Raw genomic sequence first — 9,475 nt, 5'->3', positions numbered from 1 at the left:
CACGTTTTTAGACGGTTTTAGAAAAAAACTCAAAAAGTATTTTAACGAAAAATATTCTTAGCAAAAATATAGCGTATAAAAAAGTGAAAACAATGGTGTATGTATGAAGTCTGTAGACCCTGTAAAAGTAGAGTTGTAGTTAAGAGGAAACAGTAGCGATCAACAGGTAGCGAAAACGCGTTCCAAGATTGCGGCTGTAATTTTGAATATTTTTTCGAGATATTTGGCACACGTATTCGTAATATAATAAAGAATGGCGGTACAGAGCCCAATTTGAAAAATATATGAATATGTGGAAATTACTCTGTAATTAAATACAATATTTAAAAAACGAGCCTGTACCGCCATTAAGAAGAACAAAAAAATACACTTTCTTCAAATGAACTTTTTTATCCGATGCCTAGATTTTGTGTCATTTTGGAACTACTAAAATTTTGTATTTCATTAGTAGTTCCAAAATGACACAAAATCTAGGCATCGGATAAAAAGTTTATTTGAAGAAAGTGTATTTTTTTGTTCTTCTTAATGGCGGTACAGGCTCGTTTTTTTAATATTATATTTAATTACAGAGTAATTTCCACATATTAATATATTTTTCAAATTCGGCTCTGTACCGCCATTCTTTATTATATTACGAATACGTGTGCCAAATATCTCGAAAAAATATTCAAAATTACAGCCGCAATCTTGGAACGCGTTTTGGCTACCTGTTGATCGCTACTGTATCACCTTAATGAAAAGCAGGTTCTACTTCGTCAAAATACAAATCGAATATTTTAACATGAAATAACCATAAAACGAAGCACTTTTCGGGAAAAACTCATGACTTACAACTGTTATAAAATGTCTAAAAAGTTTTATTTGTATTTTTATAAACGTTTCTAGCATCAAAAGTTAGTTAGCATCAAAATGAAGTCTCTTTTTTGTTAAAAAAATGTAAAAATCACCGCCTAATTTACTTATGTATTGTTTATGTGATATGTACATTTTTTACTCTTTGAGATATTTAGTATCACTAATGTTTAAGTTATTTTAAACCAAGGCATTTTTTTTCAAAATTAAAATTTTTTTATTTTAAAACCAATTTTTTTTAATAAGCATTTCTTGCCAATAAATCTTATAGATCATATAAACAGTATAATATAAGTAAATTAACTAGGGCGGTAACTATTAATTTCATATGGAATGCTAATTAGGTGGTGATTTTCACGATTTCTTTTAGCAAAAAAAGGGACATATTTTATTTAAAGCGTAACTTACTTTTGATGCTGATGGTGATAGAATAGATACTTTTTAAATAACAAAAATAAAACTTTTTTAAACACTTTAAAAATTTGTGGCGAGTTTTCCCCGAAAAGTGCGTTATTTTTTGGATATTTTACGTTGAACTAGTCGATTTGGAATTCGACGAATAAGAACCAACTGTTGTTCAGCTCCAACTCTGTTTTTATTGTGTGTCCAGACTTCATACATACATAATTTTTTTTACTGTTTTATAAGCTTTATATTTGCTAAGAATAGTTTTTTCGATCAAATACTTACTTTTTGATTTATTTACGAAAAACCATCTAAAAACAAAAAATACAAGGAATTTAATTAGTTTATCCACTTACGGACATATTTTTACCTATATTTTTTCACACTCGAGAAGGGGGTGGTACTCATCCCCAGAAAAAAGCACACACTGGCACAATATCACTTTTTTCTTTGACATGTTAGCTATGCTTATGTCAAATTTCATGCCAATCCAAGCGATTTTGTAAAATCCAAAAACAGTGAGTAAATTGTCCAATGATATCTTTAAAAAAGACTAGTGCATTTTACAAAAACTTAGGTCAATAAATAATATGAAAACAGCGGAATATCAACCAATGTTGAATGTTTTTACAAAGTATTGTTTATTTTTCGCTACTCGAAGGGGACAACTATTAAACTGGTTTCTTCCACTTCCAGACAATTTTTTAACCGCATATGACATCAAAACCAGAATTAAAAAAATTCGGTTTCGACCTCTTAATACACGTAAATTGATCAAGTATATTTTTCTGTGACTATGTGTGTCACTTCCGGGTACACCATTTTAACCGGAAGTGGTGTAAAACTAAAAAAAGTATTTCTTTGTTCTCATTTTTCTAATGCGCGTCAAATTTCTAATCGCTAGTACCATCTATGGGTTATAATCTTTCATTCAACCTCTGTGATTATATCTGACAGACGGACGGACAGACAGGCATAAAACCGGACAGGCATAAATATTTGTTCTCGTCTTTCTAAGGCGCGTCGAGTAATACATAGTTTGTACTATTTCTGCGAATTTAGAACAATACTTCGGGTTGCAACTCTTTATCCTGAAGTCGGAGGCCAAATTTCTCACCTTTAGTACCATCTTTGGGTTATAAGCTTTCATTCCACATCTAATTTGTCATGTTTTAACCCGGCATCCGACAGGTGAACTTTTTTGCCACTAACAGACAGGTGGGATGTGACAAACCCCAGCATTGAAAGAGTTAAAGAATCTCAAAAAATATCTCTACGTTTAGATTAGTTAACAGAAACAGTAAAGATGCAGTAGAAATAAACAAACCAAGACACGTTAAATGATACTAGGAGCACTCCCGAATCATAATTTACAATGTGTAAACTTTGGAAATCATGACTTGGAATTTACAATGTATATACTGATGTGATCTTGATTATTGATATGAGATAATATTCTTATATGTCACTTAATTTAATCAATGTATTAATACTAATCTAATTAATTAACCAGATCACATATCAATATGTTTTCAATCTCAGGGCGAATTATAAATTAATTACTTACTTTCGTGGCTTCTGAATATTTCTTAATGGTTCCTAATCCCTAATAGCACAAGGACGTCCAATGGACGTCCATTGGACGTCCTTCACGGACTTTAGGGACGTCCATTGGACGTCCGTTTTCGTCCGAGGAACGTCCTTTATACGTCCTATTTTGGTCCAAATGTCGCGCTACCGAACGTCCATTGGACGTCCATCTAAGGTCCGAGGGGACGTATATTGGACCTTAATCGGACGTAATTTGGACCTTGATCGGACGTCCTAGGGGACGTAAATTGGACCTTAATCGGACGTAAATTGGACCTTAATCGGACGTAAATCGGACCTTAATCGGACGTAAATTGGACCTTAATCGGACATAAATTGGACCTTAATCGGACGTAAATTGGACCTTAATCGGACGTAAATTGGACCTTAATAGGACGTAAATTGGACCTTAATGGGACGTAAATGGGACCTTAATCGGACGTAAATTGGACCTTAACCGGACGTAAATTGGACCTTAATAGGACGTAAATTGGACCTTAATCGGACGTAAATGGGACCTTAATCGGACGTAAATTGGACCTTAATCGGACGTAAATTGGACCTTATCGGACGTAAATTGGACATTAATAGGACGTAAATTGGACCTTAATCGGACGTAAATGGGACCTTAATCGGACGTAAATTGGACCTTAATCGGAAGTAAATTGGACCTTAACCGGATGTTATAGGGGACGTGAATTGGACCTTAACAGGACGTCCAATTTTGGTCCAAATGCCACGTTGCCAAACGCCCAATGGAGGTCCACTTAACATCCGAAGGGACGTTCGGTGGACGTCAATTGGCCTTCATAGGACGTCCCAGTTTGGTCCAATGTCTTGCTGCCGAACATCCATCTAATGTCGTGGGAAATAAAAAATATATTTTTTAAGGAACTTATATTACATCTTATATTAAATTACAATTATTGGATATTACATTATTTACATTAAATTACAATACACTTCTCCAAGAAATTAACGCACCACCTTAAATATGGGGTATTTTTGATGTCTCGTATTTCCTAAACCTGTTGTTTCATCTAAGATTCTAAGTGATTTTTTTATAATATTATAGCCTAGGCTATAGGTTACCTCCTTAAGCTTGTCATGCACAGGGAGCTATGCTGTAATATATGTACATTATATCATATCGCTCTCTATAGTAATGAGTGAGCCTGCAGACAGGAAACAAATGGTTCCGTATGTGCAGGCTCACTCATTACTATAGAGTGCGATGTGATATAATATATATTACAGTATAGCTCCCCGTGCATGACAAGCATAAGGAGGTACTTAACCTATAGCCTAGGGCCTAGGCTAGAATATTATAAAAAAATCACTTAGATGCAACAACAGGTTTAGGAAATTCGAGACATCAAAAATGCCCAATTTTTAAGGTGGTGCGTAATCGGTTGTATATACAGGGTGTAACAAAAATACACGTCATAAATTAAATCACATATTCTGGGACCAAAAATAGTTCGAATGAATCTAACTTACCTTAGTACAAATATGCACATAAAAAAAGTTACAGCCCTTTGAAATTACAAAATGAAAATCGATTTTTTCGATTATATCGAAAACTATTAGCGATTTTTTATTGAAAATGGACATGTGGCAGTATTATGGCAGGAATATCTTAAAGAAAAATTATGGTGAAATTTGTGCACCCCATAAAAATTTTATGGGGGTCTTGATCCCTTAGATCCTCCCAAACTTTTGTGTACGTTCCAATTCAATTTTATTATTGTGGTACCATTAGTTAAATTCAATATTTTTGTTTCTTAGTATTTTTCAGATAAGGCAGTTTTTATCGAGTTGCGACTTCTTTTTTAACATGTCTACATAAAAATTTTATGGGGGTTTTGTTCCTTTAAACCCCCCAAATGTTTGTGTACGTTCCAATTAAACTATTACTGAGGTACCATTAGTTAAACAGAATGTTTTTAAAACTTTTTTGCCTCTTTGTATTTTTTCGATAAGGCACATTTTATCGAGGTCTGGCTTCTTTTTTAATATGGTTCAAAATATACCTAAAAATGTAAAGCATAAATAAGTCTGCATATTATTACCAAGTCTCCATAATCGTACTTAACCATATACAAATATGTGGTGGATTTGACAAATATTCAAAATATTTCGATAAAAATTGACTTTTCGAAAAAGCAATAAGAGGCAAAAAAGTTTTTAAAACGTTGTGTTTAAATGGTACTACAATAATAATTAAATTGAAACGTGCACAAAAGTTTGGGGGGGTTTAAAGGAACAAAACCCCCAAAATATTTTTATGGGGTGTCCAAATTTTACTATAGTTTTTTCGTAAGATACTGCTGCCATAATAATGCCACATGTCCATTTTCAATAAAAAATCTCTAATAGTTTTCGATATATTGGAAAAAATCACTTCATCTTGTAACTTCAAATGAGTGATAAAGGCACAGAGACTTAGATGGCGAGGTCACATTTGAAAGGATGCCAAACACGAGGACTCCAAAAATGGTACTAAACTACACTACAGCTTCAAGAAAGAGAAGAGGAAGGCCGAAAAATGGATGGAAGCAAGAGGTCGAAAAAGATTTGGAAAGAATGGTGCTACAGGGTCAGAAAAGAAAAATGAATAACAGGAAGGAATGGAGAAAAATCACATATCAAGCCAGAGAAGATCTCAGTACATAAAGAAACGTGAAAATGAAGAAAAAAACAAACTTTTCAAGCCATGGGCCTCTAAGGCCCTTAGTGCTATTATATATATATATATATATATATATATATATATATATATATATATATATATATATATATATATATATATAACTTCAAAGGGCTGTAACTTTTCTTGTGTGCACATTTGTACTAAGGTAAGTTAGGTCCAATCAAACTATTTTTGGTCCCAGAATATGTGATTAAATTTATGACCTGTATTTTTGTTACACCCTGTATATATCTACATACTTCGTCTAATTTACTAACTGTTATTTATTTTAACTGAAATATTTAGGCGGTAGGTGTGTTCTTTTTTAGAATCACTTTGCTGAGTACAATGGAATTACAGCCACTAGACATATTTTATTATATACGCGTAGAAATAATATTTGAAGATTTCTATTAATGTTAACCTAAAGAAATACACAATAATATGTTTCATTTAATTTGTATAAATGGATTATAAAGCGTTTTTATGAAGCAGATTTGTTCGGATCACACTGTAACTGTAATCGAACGAAGGTGACATTTTAGAATAAATTGGTAACATTTATTTGACAGTTACGGTGATGACACTTCATATTTGTTTATATTCTTTACTATAAGTATCTGTTTTATTTATTATATTTACTGTTTTTATTATTTACTTTACTATAAAAAGATCCTCTACTATAAAAATATAAATTTCACCTAATTTTATAACGACTTGGAATAATCGAGGTATCTGACAACTTTTTTAGTTGTTATTGTAGACAAACTTATACAAAGAAACCTACCAGCTTTTTGCCAAGAGTTCGGAGCCGTTTTTTAATTATTAACAATGCAGTGCAAAAACTCTTGCACTGCAAATCTTAAAAGATTATAACTTAATTCTTGTTCTCTATTTCTTAAGTTTTTACTTATTTACATTGAATATTAATTTGTTTTGTTGTATAATCCACGTTTACAATAATTATGTGATATATTTGATTTAAAATGGATTCAGGATCTTTTTATACTTTGGCAACTATGTCAACTTAGATCTCTGGCGTAGATAATGACCTGCAACAGTAAGTAAATTAGATGGACTGTAGGTTATATTTGGTTCTTGGGACATCAAAGTATATTTTTTAGACATTCCCTGGATATAGTCACTAATGTGACATACCTCCGATTTGTTTTTCATGAGTTTTGTAAGAGACTAAAAACTTTTTTTATAGTCACCTCCTGTTTTCATATATTTTTTGACATGTTTTGTAGTAAATTCAACTATCTATTTACTACAAAACATGTCAAAATTTACATGTGAAAGCAGATGATCCTAAAAATGGTTTTTCATCTCCTACAAAATTCATGAAAAAGCAGATAGGAGAATTATTGTACATTACAATTCTCTGATGTTTGGGAAAAAGGGCTTAAGTCAGAATTGCACATCGATAATGTTTTGATGATTTCTACAGTACTGTAGTAGATTCTACTGTACATACAGTTTACATCTACAACAGTTTTTTTCTGGTACAGAAATCATCAAAACATTATCAATGTGCAATTCTGACTTAAGTCCTTTTTGCCAAACATAAAAAAACAATCTGGTCATAACTGACCAATGAGCAATTTTAATTTAACCTAAATTACTACTGTTTCTTAAAATGAAGAGCTTACCCCATAGCGTCTTTTATCTAATCTAACAAGATCGTGCACTATTCTAACATACACAGGCACAGCACACAAGCACTATACTCCGTTTTTCACTATCACCTATCACTCAAACTAGTTCAAAAGGCTTTGTCCTCTTCAATCTTCTAGTTTGCCCAGTAGTATCGAGGAGCTGGATTTCCTCGATATTCTTGAACTTATGAAGTTGTTGCTCATGACCCTGCTATCTTCTTGATATTTGTTGATAAAGTAATAACTTATTATGCATGGACAATGAGGACTTTCTTCCAACTAGCCAATACACTTTTTATATCTCTCTTTTGCCTTTCATAGCCACAAGGCTATACATTTCCTTCTTGGTTTTTTTTTGTAGGCCACTTTCAGCTGATTCTAAAAAAAATTGAAATGAAGGGTAATTTTTCTATTCTTTACAATTAAAAATCAAAAGAAATAGGAAATAGGTACTATTTACAGGTAATAATATGCATGCATAAATGATTCGTTTCATAAAGAATAAAGAAAATTGAAAACGGATTTTATAATACTTACAAAATTGTTTAAACAAGAGATCCAGCCAGAGCCCAGAGCAAAAACTAGCAGCATAGAAAAAAGTGTTGTGTGATTTGACTAGGACTAGCAGACAGTACAGCAGAAAAGCCACTAATTTCCATTTCCCACACCCCCTTATCGATGCATTTTTTTCCAATCAAAATTTTTACATGATTTTTACTAAATTTTTAGGTTATCGGTTATCTTATGAAAATGAAATGTGATGACCAATGACCACGCGACGCTACATAGATACTCGCGCGGCAAATTTGAAAATGAACGCAAATTGAACAGTAAATGGCCTCTCTTAAAATCTTGTAATGGAAAATTTTACCCCTCCAGGAAGACATTGTACTATGTTCATAGAATATCTTGTGGTAACTTTCCACCCATAATTTAATCAGATAGATGTTCACGGAATAGAACGGTAGTACCTATATTCCTGGAATGTTTTGTGTTGTTAGGATTAAACTTTTATTTTATTTATTCTTGAATATTTCCTATTGTTAAACATTGTAACCAATAATTTACAAATAAGATTTTCATTACATTACATAAAATCAAAAACATGTTTTGGATATTAAACTATATAGTTTGTTTATAATTGTAATAATTGTATATACAATTTTGAATTAAGATTTAATCTTTTCGATTTAAACTACAGTAAAACCTGTGTTACCGGCCCCCTGCAAACACCGGCCACCTGTACTAACGGTCAGTTTAAAAATTCCCCAAACCAATTACAGTAAAACCTGTCAGTAACGGCCACTAAAAATGAAAAAGCTATTGGCCGATATAGAAAGGTGACCGGTATTGCCAGTTTTTGTAGTCCAGATATAATTGGTTTGGGGAATATTTAAACCGGCCGTTAGTACAGGTGGCGGATTTTATCAGGTGGCCAGTAACACAAGTTTTACTGTATATCTAGACTACAAAAACTGGCAATAACGGCCACCTTTCTATATCGGCCAATAGTTCTTTCATTTTAGTGGCCGTTACTGACAGGTTTGACTGTATTTCATTAACGTAAAGTTAACGCGTAAGTTAATATTTTATTGAATTATTTTGCTATTTGATCCCGTAATTGGTATAATGTGTCCAATATAATATATAAGCGTTCATAAAACGTCCGTATTTCGTCCAGTATGGACGTCCAAAGGACGTTCAACGTCGGACGTCCAAAGGACGTCCATATTTATTCCGTCCGAAGGACGTCCAACGTCGGACGTCCAAAGGACGTCCATATTTATTCCTTCCGAAGGACGTCCAACATGGGACGTCCAAAGGACGTCCGTTTATAGTCCATGGACGTAAGGACCAAAAATGGACCTATTTTGGACGTCCAAAGGACGTCGTGTGCTATTAGGGATCGGGATAGAAAAGAAAAGAGTAAAAAAAATACAAATATGGGTTACAATTATAATCAAAATATTTTTTATTTTATTCAAAAGGCAATCAATGCTTAATATTTGCTATTTCTTATTATTCTTAAACATAACATTTACAACTGGGAATTTTATTTCCTTTTGGTTTTCTATTGAAAGTTTTTATTAACATTTAACTATTAGGAGTTATTAGGGACAACTCTATTTAAGTTTTATGAAGCTTTTCTGATATTATTGATTATGTTATTCAATTTTTTATGTGGAATTTAATACGAAAAACCCATACATTCATGTCCAAACAAATGAGACTGACCTTTTCCTGGTGAACTGAAAATGTCCTCACACAAAACCCTTTC

General features: G+C 32.6%; 1 long non-coding RNA gene across 1 annotated transcript; it reads right to left on the bottom strand.

The window, feature by feature from the left end:
- Positions 1-6,326: 6,326 nt before the first annotated feature.
- On the bottom strand, positions 6,327-8,987 carry LOC126891237 (uncharacterized). Its single transcript, XR_007700490.1, has 2 exons — positions 7,735-8,987; positions 6,327-7,575 (listed from the first exon to the last, which is right to left on the bottom strand). It is a non-coding gene; the product is annotated as an uncharacterized LOC126891237 (long non-coding RNA).
- Between the last annotated feature and the right edge of the window lie 488 nt (positions 8,988-9,475).

The sequence above is a fragment of the Diabrotica virgifera genome, chromosome 9, assembly GCF_917563875.1.
Source record: "Diabrotica virgifera virgifera chromosome 9, PGI_DIABVI_V3a".
Lineage (NCBI taxonomy): Eukaryota > Metazoa > Arthropoda > Insecta > Coleoptera > Chrysomelidae > Diabrotica > Diabrotica virgifera.
Note: the sequence above shows the minus strand (reverse complement) of the source record. Positions and strands in the feature narration are given on the sequence as shown.